We start from the raw sequence: 20,269 nt of genomic DNA on the forward strand, positions 1-20,269 counted from the left end.
ATTTGGAAATATGGGCACTTCTCCCGGGTGAGCGTGTGTGCACATCAACCAGAGCTAGACTGGGACCATAGCTTTGTTCGGTTACGGAAGCTGTTGGCACTGGCAGCACTGTCATTTTGTATTAAAGGTGTCATATAATGGTACATGCACTTTTACAAGCTGATTGCATGGAAATGTGTGTTGGTAGTGACTGTACGCAACCATCCTATAATGATAAAAATCCATCAAGTGTTTTTTTTAATCTCCTTGTATGTTTTCCCCAAGCGGCAACCTCCCGCGATCTTTCTTGAAACCAATAAGGAAGTAATGTAAACTGCAATTCCTCAACTGGCCACTAGAGGCAGGCTCCAGAAGGAGCAGAATCTCATTGAGCCCCATGTTAAAGCAGCACTAGGTAACTTTTCAACCTTCATAATATATTTTTTAAGACTCTTGTGATGATAAATCGACTTACAATAGGTTGAATGACACGTCTGCCATAGCCTGATGGGGTCTGTATCGTTTTTAATCGTACTTTTAAACTTTGGGTTTCGGGTAGTAACCCGAGAACAAAAAGAACTTCAAAATGATGACATGCTGAAACATATGCCACTGACTGTAACGTTACCTGGGATGAAGACATTTCACACGCGACGCCAGAAGAACGCTGAACTCCTCCCCTGCAGTGTTCAGGGGAACTGTTAGCACTGCACCGACCCGCGGCGCCACTTTTATGAAGTTATTTGGCCCGCACCGCTCCACTGTATATATTTTTACAACCCGCCGCGCACCCGCGACCATTAAATAGACATACGGGGTCCGCGGGTTATGAGACGACCGATATTAGCCTTTTGGCCTATAAGGCTAATTTTGATCTTCATGATAACTGTGAGGGGGGTGAACTTTTTTATAACTCATTCGTTTACGTTATAGAAAGCCTTAAAGTTCTGCATAATTAAGGGCGTGGTTAAAAGTGGATAGCCATTTATAGGCTTTTAAAAAAAATTATAATGTTGTCTGAGGTCAACTAATGACGTTTGTGTGGTTTCTACATTCAAGCATACACATTACATTCACAACTAAAAGTAATAGGCTATTTTCTACACAGGTTTTTAAGGCTCTCTCCAAAACGCTGGGTTTTGATGGCCTTGCTGCACTGGAGACTTGGAAGTAAACGCCCATGGCTAGGATTGGATAATATTTGCATATTTAATGAGCTTCAGCTCCTATCATATCTATGTCCCTGTCAGTTCAGTTCACATGAGGGAGGGTTTGTTTTGAAAGCGATAACCGGAATGATTCACGTTCGTCTTTATCAAACAAACACAATGATTTATTTCTCAACCACTCGCGATTGCTTGGACTATTATTTTTGTATTACATAGCCCACACGATAGTTCGATATAAGCGCGAACTGCACGCACGTACACCCTTCAAATGTCAAGTCAAGAGGAAGAGAATAGCACAGAACAAGAAAGGAATATTATGAGATTCATCAGCCTTTGAATCAGGTATGTTCTGTTAGACACACACATAAGCAAAACGATCTATTACAATGCAGTACTATTACATATGAAAAACACGTTTTACTCACATAAGTGTGTTGCACCATTTCTCCTGTCAGATCCAATATAGAAGAAACAGCATTGCGTTTTAATATAAATATGTCTGCAAATCCAGCATCGACCGGATATTTGTTTACAAACGATTCTGCAGTGAAATGAAGTGAACATGTCTTCCCTACGTGAGCTGGAACTTCATTAAAATAAAGTTCAACCACGCATTCCTAATATTATTATCTGAAGGAAGCTTATGCAGCGACTGTGCTCTTCCACAACCAGGAATATCTTGCTATCTTCGGCATGTTTACTGCTGCTGGCTAGCGTGATCTGATGAGTTGGTGGGCGGGGAAACTGAACTACACGTGCTTATTATTCTGTAGAGGCGGTGTTTCGTCAGTCAATGAAGTCAAGCTGCGAACACGATCGTTTTCTGGGCCTGTTGTCTATAAAAGCTTTTCTTTGACTAACAAGGATGTTTTCAGCTCGAAAACTTACAGGTTATTCCTATATTACCATGACCTTTTATATATTAAAAGCTCAATTTATCACATGTCTGTGTTTTTTACTCTCATAGTGACTGTCATAGAAATACACCCATTTGACATGCATTATACGGCAACATTTGGAGTTAAAAATCTTAATTTGTGTTCTACTAACTAACCTACATCTTGGATGCCCAAGGAGTAGGCTAAGGAGATACACATTTTTCATTTTTGGGTGAACTATCCCTTTAAGCACACTTTTTGTGTTGTTGTACTAATTCATTCATATACACTTCTATACTCCCCAAAACTTTTATTATATAACTCTTACACACAAACATAAACGCCTTTTGACCTCGCCCATGAAAACATGCGTTTAGAGCAGAGAGCTCCAGCAAAGGAGACGAGAGAAGGAGGTGGCTCTTTTGACGCTTATGTTAGGTTTTTGTTTATGTTCGGCCCCCGTAGACGCGGAACTTCAGGGGAAAGTGAACGCGATCCACCTTAAAGGAGAATCGGAGCTTTCACTGAAAACATCTAGCTGGCAAGTCTTTAACTGAGATCGCCAGAAGTGTCAGAGTGAGTATATGATTACATCCACCCGATCACCACTCGCAGAGACAGACAGCCATAGCGGTTAGCGAACATAGTCAGTCAGTCAGTCAGTCAGTTAACGTTAGTCTGTCTTCAGATAGGTGGGCTGTCTGTACGTGACTGGTCGTATCTGCATGACCATACAACATTTGAAAGGTCCATAAATACAAATAGTGCTACAGTCGCTAGACGTATCACAATATATCAATATCAATGAAAAGAAAGCAGTTAAAGCTGCACTCGCTGTATAGCTCATGCTAATGCTCCAGCTGCGTAACGCCTCAGCTCATCCACATGCTCAAGCTCAATATAAACTCTGGCTCATAGATTACAAACTATCTGTATGTTAAAGCTCATATAATGTGCCCATGTTGATGAGAGACTACCATTTGCCTAGGACACAGTTTATGTTATTCTTGTGAAGCAGTGTCGTCGTTATTTGGCTGGTTTCCCTAAATTAAAGGCATTGTTTACAAACGCATTTTTGTTCAGTTAATGTTGACATTTCTTTATTGTGTTACAGTTACGAACTTAACGATTTAATGGACAACATATAAGGATAAATTATATTTTCTCTGATAATCTTTGTAGAACAATGTTTTGTTTTTCTTTACTGTCATAAACTCCTCAGATCCAGGAAACCAAAGTGAATTTAGTATTTTTTGATGTCGTTACTTTTTTTTTTAGAGCATAAGAAACTAATGGAATTTATTATTATTATTATTATTATTATTATTATTATTATTATTATTAAATTATAGGCCTATTTTATTCATATGTTATGTCTTTGTATGTGGAGACCGAGACTCTATAAAAATTAAATGACATGAAATGACATGTATAGGCAAAAACAATGGGATTTTTTTTCATCCACCAATCAATTATCAGGTTTCAGGATTATTATTTGTTTGTACCAAATTTTGTTTAAAGATGATTCTTAAATATACTGTGAATTAATTGTTATACATTTTACTTTATGCAATATGTGGGTAAAATTGCCATACATTCATTTTCCCATTCAATGCAATGTATCTATGATCTATACACTGGAGCTAATTTGCATATTAATGTGTTCTTGGAGCCACATGTAATGAAAAAAGAAGTGTAATAATGAGTAATAATTGGCAACATTTTCATTATAGACTTGGTCAGCATTACTGGGAAACCTGAAGTAAACCAAATACTGCAGAATAACAGACGGAGCCTTTCGTCAATTCTGAAATCCTGTGCATTACAATTAAAAAATTGCACTATAATATGATAAAACAAGAGATTACTGCAATCGCAAAAGTTTGTTTAAAAAAAACGCCAATAGTCATATGTTTCCTGCGTTACTCAAACTGCATCAAAAAGCAGTCAACTTATCATTAAAGCAGTTTTGTGCAGGCTATCACAGTGTGGGAGGTTATTAATTTACAATACATTCAAAAGTCTTCTTTATTTCATTAAGGGAAGGGCTAGGGTTATGTTTGCGCTTCAAGCTTACAAGCTGATATAGTCACCAATTACATGTATGACACTTGAATGACGTGCTTCTCCCCCAAATATTATAGCCTAATTAAATCAGTCGTTGAATGAAGACTGTTGCTATAAAAAAAGCAAAAAACATTTGAGATATTGTGACACTGACATGTCAACTCCAAATATGCTTTGTAAAATGTAAATGCTGATCTAATTAATTCATGCATGGCTGTACTAACAAGAAAAACTAATAAATAAACAGATGCTTGCATCATACATGACAACAGAAAACTGATGGATGTCTAAACTTTATCTAAACCTGATGTGTCATTGATGCCAAACAGCTCATCATAATGAGCTGTTTGCATCTTTTGACAAATGTTTGTTAAACGTGGCACATCGTCCTCAAGCGCGGAGAAACCCTTGCTATCGATCTCAGCTAATAGATATATGATCCAGAATCTAATTCGGAGGCTGAAATAGAAACAGCAACAGCAGGACGTCCGTCTCTGTGGTATGTACTGTATTTAGTGGCCTGTCAACATTTGTGTGTGTTTACTTGCAGTTTATGAGGACATGATTCGGTTTATGGACTATTGTATGGGACTATACCTTAGCAGTAGCATCCAAAACGGTTTTGCACGTCAGACTAGTGTAACGTTATACATAGAACAACAATGGAGTCCGTTAGCGCATTTGAATGACGAAGCACGCGATCGTGTCGTTTACTGATGTTTACTCACGCGACGAGCCAACAGCATAGACATTTGAAGCAGTTTTACTCACCGGCCACTTCCAGAGCAGGTCCGAACTTTTATCGCTGGGACCGCTCCGTCAAAAACACACTTCTTGGAGTGTGGAGATCCACTTTGCAATGCGATGTTGTGAAGCTTCCCGTCATTTCTGCGTTCAAATCAGTTCAAATGCAGCGCTGCCTTCCCGGAATGCTGTGCTGAAGCGTTGAAGTCGCTTGATGTCAAAGTGGAGGAATGAAGTGGAGCGCGGCGCGGACTATAACCGACATTAGTGTTCACGGACGACTGGATCTGCAGCTTGAGAGCAGTGTTTACGGCCGTGCATTTCCTCTCTCGCTCTAGTCACGCGCGCGCACCCTACGGGGAGAAGAGCCCGTACGGCCCATACAAGGACCTTCCGTTCTATTAACGTCAAGTCGAGCCATACTCTAAAAAAACTCTCCGAAACTTGTGAGAAACCGGAAGGAGTATTTTTAACATAGAAATACTCCATCAAACCTCCAACATTAGTTTTTGAAACTTTGTCTATGTTTAGGATGGGAATCCAAGTCTTTAACAGTGTAAAAAGCTCAGTATGCGTGAAACAGCATTTCACCCCCCCCCCCCCCCCCCCCCCTAAGACCAGGGGATTCATTGCGAGTTTTACACATTTCGCACTTGTGAATCATAACCGGGTTGTAAGTGCTGCTTTAAAATGCCAAAAGAAGAAACAGGAGCAAGAGACAAAAAATAGAGAGTAGGCAATTTATTGAAAACTGCATTTAAACTCAAACAGGCCGTTCATCAGCTGATCAAAAGTTTAAGACCATAGCCCAAAAATAAACGCACAACAGTACTAAAAGTGTCAAAAAAGGACTCAGTAGTAAGTAGCCCCACCGTTCTTGTTGATCACTTCAAAAACTCGCTTCGGCATGCTTGATGCAACTGTTTACAGGAGACTGGAGTTCCGTTGCTCCATGTGGTTAAGATGGCTTCACGAAGGGCATCTTCGTTGACGTCCATTTTTGTAAACTTCCCTTGCCATCCATCCCCAAATGTTCTCAATGGGATTTAGATCAGGGGAACACGCAGGATGGTCCAAAAGAGAAACATTATTCTTCTGGAAGAAGTCCTTCGTCAGGCGGGCTTTGTGAATTGCAGCGTTGTCCTTTTGAAAGAACCAGGCATTACCGCACAGATGGGGGCCCTCGGTCAAGAGGGATGCCCGCTGCAACAGATCCACATAGCCAGTCGCCGTTTGGCGCCCCTGCACAACATGAAGCTCCATTTTCCCATTGAAGGAAAAAGCACCCCAGATCATGCTGGAGCCTCCTCCACTGTAGAAAACATCTCCGGTGGGATCTCCTTGTCATGCCAGTAACGTTGGAAGCCAACACGACCATCCAGGTTAAATTTTTTCTTGTCAGAGAATAAAACTTTCTTCCACTTTTCAATGTCCCATGTTTGGTGCTCCCTTGCAAATTCTAAACGGGCAAGTTTGTGTCGTGGGAGGAGATGTGGCCTTTGAAGACATTTTTTGTTCTTGAAGCCCTTCTCTAGCAGATGACGTCTTATGGTTATTGGGCTGCAGTCAGCAACAGTAAGGGCCTTAATTTGGGTTGAGGACTGACCTGTGTCTTCACGGACAACCTGTCGGATCCTGCGGTTCAGTGCAGGTGAAATCTTTTTGGATCTACCACTTGACTTTTTTTGTCCCATAACTCTCAGGATTTTTTAAGAAATGTAAAATGACTCTTACTGTGTCCAGCCTCAGCAGCGATGGCGCGTTGCGAAAGGCCTTGCTTGTGCAGCTCAAAAATCCTGCCACGTTCAAAGAGAGAGAGCCTTTTTGCCTTTGCCATCAGGACATCTTGACAGTATGACTGCTTGAAGGACAATGACATGAAAGCCATATTTTGTGCAGATTTGACCTTTTTATGGCTATGATCTTAAACTTTTGATCAGCTGATGAACGGCCTGTTTGAGTTTAAATGCAGTTTTCAATAAATTGCCTACTCTCTATTTTTTGTCTCTTGCTCCTGTTTCTTCTTTTGGCATTTTGAAGCAGCACTTACAACCCGGTTATGATCCACAAGTGTGAAATGTGTAAAACTTGCAATGAATCCCCTGGTCTTAAGATTTTGTTCAGGAGTGTATCTATTATATAGAAACATATATATGTAATTTATTTCCCTATTCACTTGTGTCTCCCAAATAGGGACGGCGAAAACTAAACATTTTCTTGATGACCACCGAGCCTCATTAGCCGGCTGAAACCATTTAACCGCTTAGTTTAAAATATGCTGCGCTATTTAAAATAACAGCCGCAAGCCGCGCCTGCAATTTCGCAACTGTCGCATCTCTCTGCCGCTCTTCCTCCCGCTCTCACAACTGTCCTGGCGCCGCTGCCTCCCTTCCACTCACGTCACTTTTTTAAAATCCCTCAAACGCGCCGCGGAGGAGCTTGTTTGTAATCGGAGGACAAATAGCTCCTTAGTTTCAAAATGGTTTGGGTACAAGGTGATCGCATTGAAAATAAAGGCATTTGTCTAGCGTTTGAAGCTCATTTGAAACATTGCTGCGGCTCATTTAAGAAAGTGACAGCTCCGAAGAGACGCCGCTTTAGTTCGAGGTAGTGCTAACAATAATAAAGAAAGATGATAATCACCTTATGTGTCACCACTGAAATGTAGATGTAATATATTTCCAAATGTAAGCCCATCTTATGCGGAATGCACGCTTCATGCTGTCGTCTGCCCTGACTCTAACCTCAAGTGTTTTAGCCTGTTTACTTTTTGCAAACCTTGTGAGTGCGCAAACCCAAATGCGGTGACCTCGCGCCAAATGTTTTTTTTGGTTTATTAAGTACAAACAGGCGAGTTATGAAAAATTTAGTGTGAGGGATTTGTTTACTTCACACAGAAGGATTTTGGAATGAGATAGTCCACTGTCTATAGCCTAATTTAGAGATCTTTTTTTTTTTTTTTTTTTAACAGACAGCTTTGATCGGTTAACGTTGATACGGTCAACCATCAGTCAAACGGTCATCGGTTAACATCCCTACTCCCAAAATGCCGGATAAACATACTTTTTATGTATGTTTTTTGTTTTTTTTTAATTAGGCCTACAAAATTTAGTTTTAAATAATTACAAAAAATTCTAATTTTCCATAAGAGTGCTAAATTTGATAATTCAGTCATAAAGACCAGGGAGAAGTTGTTGTCCTGGTGAAACCTCTAAACAAATGTAATCTCTGTATCTCTGCAAAGCCCTGAACGTGCTCTTTACTGGACATCTACACTTAAACCTGTGACATGAAATGACATGGTTAGAGCTGCCAGGCAGGAGGTCAAGAGAAAGACCAAAGAGGAGGTTTATGGATTTAGTGAAGGAGGACATGAAGGTAGTCGGTCTGAGAGAAGAGGATACAGAGGATAGGAATAGATGGAGGCAGATGATTCGCTGTGGCACTCCGTGAAGGGATCTGCAAAGTTACAGAGCCCATAGTCTGCCACAAAGGGATTTATTCTGTCTAACAGAGAACAGCTCCAAACCTCCTCTAAACCGCCTTTCAAAAAAGAGGTTTTTACATAAAAAAGACGTTTTTAAGATTCCAGCTCAACAGCACTCGAAGCGTCACATTTTTAACATTTCATTACCAATTTGGTATCGCGGTCAGTACTATTGACAACAATGGTAACATTATGGTAAAGGCGTTTGATTTCTGACATACACTTGATGTTTGGCCAATCATAACGGGTCTCCTGGCCAATCAGAGCACTCTGGGCTTTTTGAAAGGAGGGGCTTTGTAGAAATCAGAGGGTTTCAGACAGACTGGGAATAGAGGTGCTGGAGTAATAGAGTATGTGAATATTTTAACATAAAAAAATTAACGACAACCTATTATGCCCATTTTTACAAGATGTAATACATGTCTCAGGTGTCCGCAGAATGTGTTCAGCTCAAATACCCCACAGAACATTTATTTTACCATGACCAAAATGCCCCTTTTCGGATGGAAGCAAAAACGTGTGTATCTTTAAAGATGTACGTATCTTTAAATGCAAATAAGCTGCTGCTTCCCACCCCTCTTTCCAGAATAGTGCTGTGCCTTTACCTCTGGATACTAAAATAAACCAGGGAAACCTTATGGGCCGTTTCCATAGAATGAGTTTTTAACGCTAGATGGACCTTACTTGGGGCCATATACACACAAGGGGGTCACATAGACTTACTAACTGAGAAGTACCACATGAGGAAAGAAGTCCCTGTGTTAAGTCGCCTGGTGCCGAATTGTGAGCTAGGATCAACCAGTCGTTTAGAATGCAAATGCCCAATTCTATTAAAACGGCAAGAGTAGCCTCTGTGACTTTCATGAAGACACAAGGTGACAGGGACAACATGAAAGGTTGTACTCATACTGGTATGCCTGACCTTCGAAAGTGAACCAAAAAAAAAAAGTTTGGTGTGAGGTAAAATCTAGACGGGGTAGAGTGCACCCTTAGAGGTAGGATGGGTAAGAATTGGTTAAAACATTTTTTCTAAATTTGTTTAAATGTTCTTTATATATCAGTACATATTTAAAATGTAAGTACTCTGAAAAAGAAAGTATAAAATTTGAGTGTCTGTAGACCTCTCAGAACTGTTTTAAAGACAGCTCATTATTTCCATTCACTCACCCTTCTCCCTTCTGGGCTCTTTCTAAAGCCACGCCCCCAAAGCACATAAACGCGCCTCACCGACCGCTCAGCTGGAAGACGCATTATTGCCCTGAGACTAGCGGTGTGTATGTAGTGACATCATGTCAGAATCACATGTAATAAAACATCTAACTTTATCAGTATGAATATAAACAAATGAGATGTCTTTTAGCACTCACTATCAAGCTAGAATACCGATACTGGTAAAGTTAAAAATATATATATTTTTGTTTAATTCTGTAACGAGCTAGTTATATTTATAAGGCAAAGCTAAAAACGGGTAGCATTGATAATTTTTTTCCCCCCAATAACATCAGTTATACTGTGATGAAGATGAATTTTGTGTAAGATTCATATACTGTGTTGTGCATGTAAGAGTTTCCATGATGAAAGCATTGTTGATTAGTAGTAGCTAAAGCTAACTTGGTTGTAAAAAAAGTTCCTGGATGCGGTGTACTAGCTTTTACACATGCATTTTGTTATCTAAAGTTAAAGGGGGGGTGAAACACTCAGTTTCAGTCAGTGTCATGTCAATCTTGAGTACCTATAGAGTAGCATTGCATCCTGCATATCTCCGAAAAGTCTTTATTTTTTTTAATAATTATATAAGAAAGATGCGCTGTTCCGAGTCTTTCCGAAAAAAGCAGAGCGGGTGGGGGCGTGTCGTGTGGGCGGAGCTAAACAATGACGTGTGCACGCCGCTGTTGTGTTGAGTGCGTCGTAAAGCTGTGTCATCCCTAACAGCGGGAAAAAACTTTATTCAAAATAAAAATATGGCTTTTAATCAGATACAGCCATACATCTATGATCCGGAATCAGACCCAGAGGCTGCAGTTGAACAGGAGCAGCAGCAAAAACGACTAGAGCAGGACGTCTCTATGTGGTACAAGTTATACACTAACTATATAATATGCTTAGCGACTTGTGTTATTTACATATTTATACTTGAATTATATCGTCATATTTTTGTCTTTGAAGGTGTACATGTGGGAAGTGCAGTTGTGCACGTGTGTGTGTGTGTGTGTGTGTTTACACGTGGTTTGTGTAGACAATTGTAGTAAGCGGACTGGTTTTGCACGGCAGGCTAGTGTTTACATAGAAAGACACGGAATAGTAGCGCATTTGAATGAAGAAGCGCGCTTATTTAGTTCAACATATTTCCCCACTCTTTGTGTATTGTTGTTTGGAGTGCTTTTACAATACACAAACATAAAGTTACACATATAGTGGCCAGCTAAACAAATGTACACGCACTACACATCGCATGCTCAATTGATCAATTAACTATACGTGATCATGTTTGGGCTACTTGATGAGCATAGGCAAAAACACAGACATTTGAAGCAGTCTTCCTCACCGCCTGCGGTTCTAACGTTGGGACTGCTCCATCCTTCAGCATTAGGCGATCGGAAAATCCGGCATCGAGCTGGGCCTTGTTTATGAAACCGAAATGCAGTGAACAGATATAAACATTCGCGCAACTCAGTTGCTGATCCGGAAAAGCAAATTACATCCACTGTTGCCTTAACGCGGGGTTTTTTGGCAATCTGTACAGGACTGTCTTGGTCTGGCAACCAAAAACGCACTTTTTTGGTGACATTGTTAATTTCTTGAAGTCACATCACCTGTGCAGCGCAGCCTACGAGCCAACGCTTTGATGGGCGTAGCCTGTTGCTTTCGCACTCTCCCTCTCTCTCTCTTTCTCACGCTCTTCCGGTAGAATTGTCCGTACGGCCCATACAAGGAAATTCCGACCTTTTAACGTCAAGTGGACCCATGATCGAAAAAACTTGCCGAAACTTATGACTAACCGGAAGTAGTATTTTTGACAAAGAAATACTCCATCAAACGTCCACCTTAACTTTTGAAACTTTGTCCATGTTTAGTATGGGATTCCAAGTCTTTAACAGTGTAAAAAGATCAGTATGCATGAAACAGCATTTCACCCCCCCTTTAAGTTTTGCGCAATTCAACACGACAGAGATCAACTTGAACTAAGCATATTGAGTATTTATCATCTCTACTAATGGCTAAGTGTATAATATTGTAACTTTATGCTAAGTAATGTTATGCTATATTAGGCAGCTACATGTGCTAGTGATACATGCTTCATGAAAACATAAACAGAAAAAATGTATAATCAAAATGAAAGATTACCTGTCCAGCAGAAATACAGCCAGCAATGAGTCGTTGTTCAGCCCCCTCAGGTCCCTCAGTTCTCAACATTATTGGAAAGCCACGCTGATATTTACTCACGTTTGATTTCTTTGTTTATCCAAAGACTTCTTGTGCATTGCCTTTACACGTAGGCCTACTGTCTTCCTTTTTTTGCATTGTTTGTCTCCGCTGACTGCAAAACCCGGCACTGTGCATTTTGAATGCTTTTGCTCTTCCTAGGGGTGCGCGCATGTGTGGGCAGAACCTGTAGGGAAAGCGGTGGTTTGTTTCGTCCCAATCGTTTTCGTCCCAATACTCTCTTTTTCAGAGTACTTACATTTTTAGTTATGTATTGACATATAAAGAAAGTTTACACAAATTTAAACAAAAGTGTTTAAGATCATTCCTACCTAGCCTACCTTTAAGGTCTATCTCTGCCAACCGATCATGTTGGCGAACACATGTCAGAATTCGTTTCTGTGTAGTATCTTTAACGAAAACTTGTGCAGTGTCTCTTTTAAAAAGTTGCAGGTCTAAGATTGGTCACAACCCTCCAACCTTCTTTGGTACGATAAAGTGAGGGCTGTAGAAACCCTTCTTCATCTTGGCGGGAGGGACAGACTTTATTGCATCTCTCGCCAGCAGGACTGCAATTTCCACACACTTGACAGTGGTGTCTTTGCCTGCCATTGAGATAGAGCATGCTACTGAACCTGGGCAGGCACATGGCAAATTGAATTGCTTGCCGATGTCTGAATGTCCAGATAAAACAGCGTGATGGGTTAGCAAGTGTTAACCAGGCCTCCAAACTCTGCACGCGTGGCACTAGAGGAACAGTAATTGTTTTGCTTTAATATTATTATTATCTTTATTGTTGATTTTATATGATTCTAAAATAAACTCCTCTCAATCGGCAAGTATGATATTTATGTATTAGGGATGAAATGGTATGGAAATTTCACATCACGATTATAGTGACCCAAATTATCACGATTATCGAATATTATCACGGTTTTGTTCAAATAAGGTGAAAGTGTTCAAAAAGAACAGATGCACAAACTTAAAACATTTTAACAAGTTTTATATTTGAAAATCAACAAACAACAAATAAATCAAGCAGCTCTAAGCACTTTTTAAGCTAGATTCTGTGGGATTTCCTTCCTTATAAATCGCCGTTGTCAATGGCAATGCATAATGCATAAATCTCTTTTATATCTCTAATTTACTGTATAATCTCTAATATTATCTCTGTATTTTCTCAAGCAATATTCTCATCAGTGTTCTATCAGCTATGACACATTTAAATCTAGCATAGTTTGTGTATGAGCCCATCCCATACAATATCCTACTGAAATAAAGAATATTTGTTTATTATGTTTATATATGTTTATTTTATTAAATATCAAAAATCCAAAAGGTGTGCATCATACCTGACACCTAGATAAACACTTTACAGTCAGTTTTATGACTAAGTCATTCTCTTCAAATACTATTGAAGTTAGAAACGTATACCAATGTTTTACGTTACTTTAGAGACGGTCCCTAAATTCGCGAACGTCAAGCAGACTTTATGCCAGTCATATCAGATGCGCTAGTTCTGCTGTGAAGTATTTTCGGGGCTGAAATAGAACAAAAATTGCCAATGACTGTATGCTGAATGAATCTCCTGCGCAGTAGATCGCACAATCTTCTCTGCTTTTAGTGTAGATTTCAGTGAGAGCTGTGTGCGCTCTGAACAAAACTTCGGCTAATCTGAACGCCTCTGATTATAATATTCATAAACTCAATAGAAACACGTGTGATGCACAACGCGATTATAACAAATGGATTTTGAGAAGATCATAATAAGTTCAAAGTGGGTGGCTAGTGTGAGTGTTACACGCGCCACAGCCGACACACCCGCAGATGGCGATTGTTGATGTCATTTAACCTAGTCTTGTCTGAACTTATCTGCTTTTTTGAATGTTTGATTGCGTTCGGTGTGTATGACGCGAGGGAGCTTCCACCTCTCTGAATTACGGTTTTGCAACCATCGTCTTGCTCTGCGGTGTATGGCTAGCCACAATGCTGCTCAATGCTATCGTGCTATCTGGCTGCAAACTGCGGAATGGATTTCCTGAGCAGGGGCTTGTCTAACTCTGTGTCTCATTGAGCCGCGCCTCCGTTCAGGAAATCCATTCCATAGTTTGCAGCCAGATAGCAGACATGGCTCATGGATATCGGATTTCTCCACTGGTTGGATCGGGAAAATCCGATACGTGAATTACGCTGGTATCGGTCCCCGATACCGATACTGGATCGGCCCCGTCCCTAAGTAATACTACCTTTATTTATATTCTTAAAATGAGAGAAATCCCTGCTTATTCTGAATTTTTAAGCTAGGCTTAAGAGACATGAACAAGTTCTTTGATAAACATCTATGACCTTTGATACATATCTCCGAGCTGTTTTATTGATTATTATTGAATAAGTATTATATGGTTTCACTAATAATAAACGTACATTTGCATAAAGCATGCATATTTGTCCATATACCCATGTTGATTAGAGTATTAAAAACTTAATTCAAACTTAATTTAAGATACATTTACAACAAATAAAAATCTGCGATTAAATTGTGATTAATCGTGAGTTAACTATCATCAACGATTAATGGCGATTAAATTTTTTAATCGTTTGACAGCCCTAATTTAAATGCATTTTTTAAACAGACTGGGAGTCCATGCTTTTATTGTTTTTGGTTGTTTTGTTAATTTATTGTGGTTATTTAAAATGTTTTCCATTTTTAGTGTTAAATAGTCTTTAGAAATTAAAGTTTATTAATCTTTGAAAAGGTGTACCTGCATTTTTATGCCATTATCATTATTTTAAATGAAAATGGTCTCAGAACGACAATATTATCGTTTATTGCAATAATTTCTTGCCCAATTTATCGTCCAGCAAGATTTGTTATCGTGACAGGCCTAGCTGTAAGCCTTTTCTGTTGGAGACAAAGCAATCTTATAAGCTATGGACGCGAGTCTGTGAAGATTTCATCTGGCAACTTTGCCATGATCATGTTCTTGTAATGAGGACATGAGCCATCCACAAATGCTGTTTTAGTGTGGGTGAGACCCAAACACTTGAGACTGCAATCGTAATCGTCCATGGCTGAAAGATATCGGCCGCATCCAGAAACACACAGGTGGATAGGCACCTGTGCCTTTACGCTCTCCATCTGTGTTCAAACTTTTAGAGGAAAGCTGCTCTCTTTTGTTGCTGAAGAGCCCAAGGGAACTCTATCTGCACTTATCCATACACTGCTTGGAGACCGACTGCTGATATGCGGCTTAACACCAGCAACTGGCTTCTAAATGAATTAAATGATCTCATGTAGAGATGATGCACTCAGCTCCGAAGAACAAATCTGAATGATTGATGCACACCATCTCCCTTATACATGCATGTCTGGCGGAGTGGTATACAAATTCCACTTGCCAATTCTCATTGGCCTAGTGGTTTGGGGCTCCCTAGTGCGACCCCCTAGTGTCAGTCACTGACACCCTGTCAGATAGGTAACCATTTTGGTGCTCAGGCAAGTTTGTCCTCAGCTGCCTGTGATCTTGGCCCTGATGTCTCCAGTTGGTGCAATGCCTGGCAGAACCTTATCTGAGAGGCGTGTGGCTGTTAGATCACTGGTGCATAAAGACAAGCGGATTCCAGATTGCCACTAGATATGTGAAACCCAGACTGCTGCAGTCTTTTTTGCTGTTGAAGATTGCAGAGATGCAAGGTTAAAGAGTTCTCTTTGAATAGAAAGTTTTGGGATTCTTAAAGTCTTAAACCCATAGAGGAATTATGCTCAACCAATTGGACGTACAAGAACTGCAGTTTACCTCAACCGTTACAAAGTGTTTCCTGTCAGTGCGCTGGTGTGCTTCCAAACCCCTGTAACTTTATTTCTTCTGTGGAACACAAAATGAGATGTTCAGGCTGTGCTTTAAAATGTTGAGATCAAATAATTGGCCTTACTAATCTGACAAATATCCTTCTTTTTCAATATCCAATATATGGAAGAATTTTTTTTTCTTTCTTTGTCACAGAAACATTTTTCTATATAGGTTTGGGACAACATGAGGGTGAGGAAATTACATCATTTTTGTTTTTGCCTCTAGTGTCTCGCATTAATTAACAAATTACATTTATATAAATTTAAAATATAATACATTTTAATTTAGTTGCCAATAACATACAGTTAGCACTTAATATATTATTTTAATGTATATTATTTATATCTGTAGTAAGTACTCTTTTCAAAAGTATGCTTTAACGCATGTTTTCGAAGCTTTGATTATGTTTACAGAGTTCATGTTGAGTTCTTTGAAAGGGAACTTCTGTTAAATAAAATATCTCGCTTGGCATTGAACTTTGAGCTTTATAATTTTACAGGTATTATTTATGCTCTAACAGCAATATTACACACTAACTAAAGTTTGAAAGATGGAATCGCGAAGAACGGGACCTTTAAAAGTGTTCTTTTAGTGTTCCACAAGGGACTGTTCAGTCAACAATGAAACTTGTGGTTGGCTTGTCAGTATTGCAGTATTACAATGTTGTGGTTATTATGCAACAGCCCCATCAGTAAGCAGATTCTGAGAAACACTTAATATTATAAATCAGTCCAAACAAACACTGTTCATTGCTCTGACCCCAAAATGCACCAGCATGCAATGCAAGAGTGGATGTATCTTTATCATAACTGAAGCAAATGACCCTCAACTGTAATGTTACTATAGCTAACATTACAAGAACAGCATATCTTGGTTCTGTGAAACATAGCAAAACCAATGTTACTTGTGTATGGAGCAGAAACAATACAACCTCTGTGTCCGTTTTCAGCCTTTATGCTTGGGTCTCTCCAGCGCTGGAGCGATTTCGTAGTATTAACACAGATCCAAAAGCTTGTGTCTGATCATAACCCTTCTTTTTCCACTGACCTTTTCACTTTTGTAATGTCGCTCAGCCATCCCTCTTTTTTACAGACTTCTCCCTCTTACTCACTCTCATCTCCCCATGTGTTTACGCCCCCTACTGCTCATTGAGCTGTGTGTTGTGGTGTTTGATCCACTATCAAAAGCGTTTCTCAGGAATTGCTTCCTGCACCTTTAAATGTAATATCAAATCACACTACAGTTACAGTTCTAATCACGTACTTTACATAAACTCTGAGTGCACACAGACAGATCTTCTCTCAGCACACGCAAGTTCTTACACGCGTCCTCTGCATATAGCTTACCTCAGTAATAGGGCTGCACGATTAATCGAAATCGAACCGCAATCGCGATTTGGCTTGTGTGCGATTATAAAAGCTCAAAGGCTGCGATTTTAATTAAATTAATAAATTCCCCGTGTGTTTGCGAAGAGCGGCTCTGTGATAAACGCTGCTCCGTCTGAAAGACCGCGCGTTTGAGTCGCTTATAACGTGCGTTTGAAAAAGCAACACGAGTCAAACATCTTCACAAACTAGTGAAGCGTTCATAAACCTGTTCAACAAAAGACAACGTTTAATAACATGTTTAACTCACTTCATATCGTCAGTCGAGTGTTTGTGAGCTGATGTGGCTTCTCATCAGAGTGAGGCAGACGAGGCGTTATTTTATAGTATTCTATCTCAATCAGCACTGCATTATAATACACTTTATTATTATGAAAATACCCTTGACGGCTTCAAGAACTCAAATACACCATATTTTGCTGCAGTCGTGTTTATTGTCGTCATGTTTAATCAAAGCGTCTCTATCTTCTGTTTACAGCGTTAGCTTCACATCATGGATTTCCTGAAAACTACCGTCATTACTTCTCTGAGGCAAATGTGGCGTTTTCCGCTCGAGGGCGCCCTCTGGCTTTCAGTATGAATTAAAAACTTTTGGGTCATCAATAATATGAAAATAATGCTTAATACATCTTAAAACTTAATAAACTTTAAAAATTATACATTTGTTGGACAATCCATGTTTTTCTTCAATGTACAGGAGTTTTTTTCCCCCACAGTGGGTGCACAATAGGTTCATATTTCATATTAAAGACATACTTTAAGAATAACTACTTAGGCTTAGACCTTTCTAATGTTTTTTAGTCATAGGCTGTCTGCATATTAGGTAACCCAGCAGTTTTTTTGTGTGTGTAAAATAAGTTTTCTGTAAAATATTACAATAATAATAATAATTAGTATTAGTATTATATTGTTATATTTATTCTGACGCACTCTTTTTTTATTTATTATTATTATGAAAATGTTATTGTAATGGTAATATTTCTTATTTTTAAAAATATTTTTAGCAGTAATAATAATCATAATTACTATTATTAGTCACATTAATATATAAACACAAAATGTTATATACACTCTTTTCATTTGTAAAAAATTATAATAACAATAATCGCATTTTAAATCGCAATCGCAATTTTACCCAGAATAATCGCAATTATATATTTTCCCCAAATCGTGCAGCCCTACTCAGTAATGTCCAACACGATCACATGCTAATGCGTATCAATAGCAATGTGTTCAATCTCGTGGAATGTATACATTCCATAAAGTGCCATTCAAGAGCATGTATATGACACGCTCTTGGGTAGGATGGGGTTGGTGGGGTGGGTGGTTCGTGCGTATAGTACGCCATAAAGTGCGTATCATATGAACGAGAAAAACTGCGAGCATAAAACTCATTTTGGTGTATACATTCCAGGGCGGGATTTTTGTTGGGAAAGTCGGAGAAGAGACACACACTTCGAGTAGACTGGATAAACACACAAAGCATCTTAATTTTTAAGAAAACAAAATAAATGAATAAATCAAAAACTTTTTCTAAAAGTGGGCTTTCTCTCAGTTGAGCTGCTGATGAATTCTTCAAACAGGGTCGAAACATAAATATGGCATTCATCAATAATATGAATATAAACATCGCGTTCATCAATAATATGCATGGACAATGATGGGCCGCCTTAAGAACTGCCTGCTCTCGTCACCGCATCTCTAAGCGCACGTCAGGGCCTGAAACATTTCTCTCCTCCACAGGCTGGATTAATGGATATTATGCCATGGAGCATTTATGACTTTTAAAAAATGCGGGTCAGGAAGCGTTTACGTTACAATATTCTCTTTTTTGCGGTCCGATTTGCTGACGGGTTAGCTGAAACAGTTGGTTGGGTGCGGGTTATTTATACATTGACCTGCGCATAACTTATGAATATATATATATATATATATATATATATATATATAAATTAACTACAAATAACTAGTTGATTATGTGTGTATATATATATATATATATATATATATATATATATATATATATATATATATATATATATATATATATATATATGTGTGTGTGTGTGTATGTCTGTATGTATAATATATATATATATATATATACATACATACATACATATAATGTATGTGTGTGTGTGTATATATATATATATATATATATATATATATATATATATATATATATATATATATATATATATATATATATATATATATACACACACACATATACACACACATATACACACACATATACATGTATGTGTGCATATGTATAATTATATATGTATAAATACATTTATGTATACATGTATAAATATATTTATGTATATGTGTATAAGTAGATCAATTTGTAACACTCACTATAATTTTCAATTTTTATAATTTTTAGTTTTGTAGCCAATTTTGACCTAATACATTTTGTTTTTAATCAGCCCTTTAAAAAAAGACCTATGTAAGAGTGTATTCTGTTTTCTGCTTGGTGCTTAATAAATGAAGAGGCTGTTCTGTTCCAACTACCTCAGGGGGGACTAAATGCGTCTTGGTGGAACAAACTGTAATTTGCACTACTGTCTGTTCCAAATAAAATGGAAAAAACCTAGCATTGTGGATTTGTGGCTTGTCCTGGTAACACTTTAGTTTAGGGTCCAATTCTCACAATTAACTAGTTGATTAGCATGCATTAATCCAACCCAGTACCTAAACTTAACAGCCTTACTAACTAATAAGCAGTTGGCCATAGGTATAGGCCAACAACAACAACTGTAACATGAAGGGGTTTTCAGTACAGATGTTGTCTCATTTACAACATGAATAGGATTTCAAACCACAGATAAATGTAGCTCGAAACAGACTTGTAAAACATTTTTTTTTTTGCTGTTCACACTTGCTAAATCTGATTGGATTTAAATCTGATATGCACACAAATGAGAACTGACAGTCTGAAAAAAACTATGTACATACTGTAGTTAAAAACCACAAAGTTTGATCATTTTACAATGAATAACTGTCAAAATGCACCCAAGTTTGAAGCTGTTTTGGAAATACAGAGCAACTGTAATGGAGCCGGTTAAGAAGCAAATGTTCTGTTTCACAGAATGTCACTTATGGTTAATTCAGCTTTCTGAAAATAATTCTGATGTTCTGTTGTTAAGCTTAGTAAAAGCTAGTGTAAAAGTATTTTAAAAGAGATCCTCTCCATATAGCTTTCTCTGATGTGTGGATGAACACAGTTCATGACAGTTCATAAAGTTTCAAACTTTATGAACTGTCATTAATTATT

General features: G+C 38.5%; 1 protein-coding gene across 2 annotated transcripts in view; it reads left to right on the top strand.

Annotated features, from left to right (window-relative positions):
* The first annotated feature begins 2,414 nt into the window (after positions 1-2,414).
* Positions 2,415-20,269, top strand: part of micu1 (mitochondrial calcium uptake 1) — a 142,611-nt gene continuing 124,756 nt past the window's right edge. For both annotated transcript variants that reach the window (XM_067421747.1, XM_067421748.1), the window contains exon 1: positions 2,415-2,602. The gene's annotated coding sequence lies outside the window, so the exon portion shown is untranslated. The remainder of the gene's footprint in view (positions 2,603-20,269) is intronic.

The sequence above is a fragment of the Pseudorasbora parva genome, chromosome 17 (genome assembly GCF_024679245.1).
Source record: "Pseudorasbora parva isolate DD20220531a chromosome 17, ASM2467924v1, whole genome shotgun sequence".
Taxonomy (NCBI): domain Eukaryota; kingdom Metazoa; phylum Chordata; class Actinopteri; order Cypriniformes; family Gobionidae; genus Pseudorasbora; species Pseudorasbora parva.